Genomic DNA, 1,487 nt, shown 5'->3' on the forward strand with positions numbered 1-1,487 from the left:
CAAACCTCACCCTAGGTCTCACACATGCAACCTCCCCTGGGGTCTCGCGCACACACACATGCCCCCTCTACTCCTCCAGGTCTCACATAAATGGACCCCCCCCCTTCTTTCTGGGTTCCTTGCGTGCACAAACTTCCGCCTGGATCTCCACACATGCATACACACACACAGACCCCTCCCTGGATCTCTCACACACACAGACTCCCCCTCCAGAGTTTCTCACACACACGTGGACCCTGCCGGGTCACACACACATGCATACATATACCCCCCAGTCACACACGTACAGACACCCACCACACACACACCCGTCCCCTGCCTCACACACACACAGACCTCCCCTGCCTACCTCTAGGGCAAGGGATGTCCTGGCACTGTCACACTGGGGTATTGGGGTGCCAGGCCCTGTGACAACTGGAGGATGTCTTTCCACAGCTGGAGAGCCACGGGCTCCTGTGAAACCCAGCAGTTACCAGCTCAGGGGGCTACAGCACCCAACCCCTGGGGTGCCTAAAGATCCTTTCAGAGGTGACACAGGACGTTCAGCCTGCCAATACAAAACCAGCTCTGTTGTTTTTCGGTAGGCAGAAAAATGGCTCATTCAAGAGCTGACAAGGTTCCTTGGGTGAATTTGATATCTTTTATTAGACCAACCCAAATAGTTGGAGAATATTTATTAAGCAAGCTTTCGGGTTCAAAAACTCTTCGTCAGGCTAAGGAAGTTTCAGCAGTTGGTGCGTGCATTCAAGAGCTGGCATTTTCCGACGGCACCCATGAATCTATCCAGGGGGCCCTCAAGTCTAAAATAGTCTAGAACCACTCATGTAGCCTCTTAGCCCCCCCTCAGTTGGCACAGCACAGTGTGTCAGGTTGATTCACATGATAAGCTTAGGGATTTCCCATAGGAATCCAGAGCTGTGGTCCCTGAGTTCTCTGTGCTTGAAAAACAGCTCTTGTTTTTTGGTACCAGGTAGGCAGATAAAGAGGGGAAGCCAAGAGCTGGCCTTTTCCAAGGGAGCCATGAGTCTTATCTAGGGGGACCATGAGTCTAAAAAGGTCAGGAATCATGAATGTAGCCTTTTCAGCTCCACCCAGTGCTTTGGCATTTGCATGCTGGGCCTTTGGTAGCAATGGGGCTGCAGGCAAGACCTGCACCTCCAGGGTCTGGCCTGGAGTTACCATCAAAGCATCTGGGATTGTATTTATGTTTTGTATTCTTGCATCACTGTGCACTTGATCTAAGGAGCATGGGTCTAACCTTTCAGTCTCCCACCCTCCTTGTAGACAGCTTGGGAGTTAAACACCTTTAGATCAATTGGGCGATAAATAAGGTGTTCACTTGAGTTGAACTACCTCTGCTGAGTTAATTCAACTGGGGAGAAGCATTCTTTTTCCAGTGAATACATTAGTCAATTATTCTTGTGAAGTTTAAGGGCCCAACAGTGCCAACATTTATGCTTCTGAATAATATTTTCTAACAGCAGGAA

The sequence above is a fragment of the Alligator sinensis genome, unplaced genomic scaffold (genome assembly GCF_000455745.1).
Source record: "Alligator sinensis unplaced genomic scaffold, ASM45574v1 scaffold996_1, whole genome shotgun sequence".
Lineage (NCBI taxonomy): Eukaryota > Metazoa > Chordata > Crocodylia > Alligatoridae > Alligator > Alligator sinensis.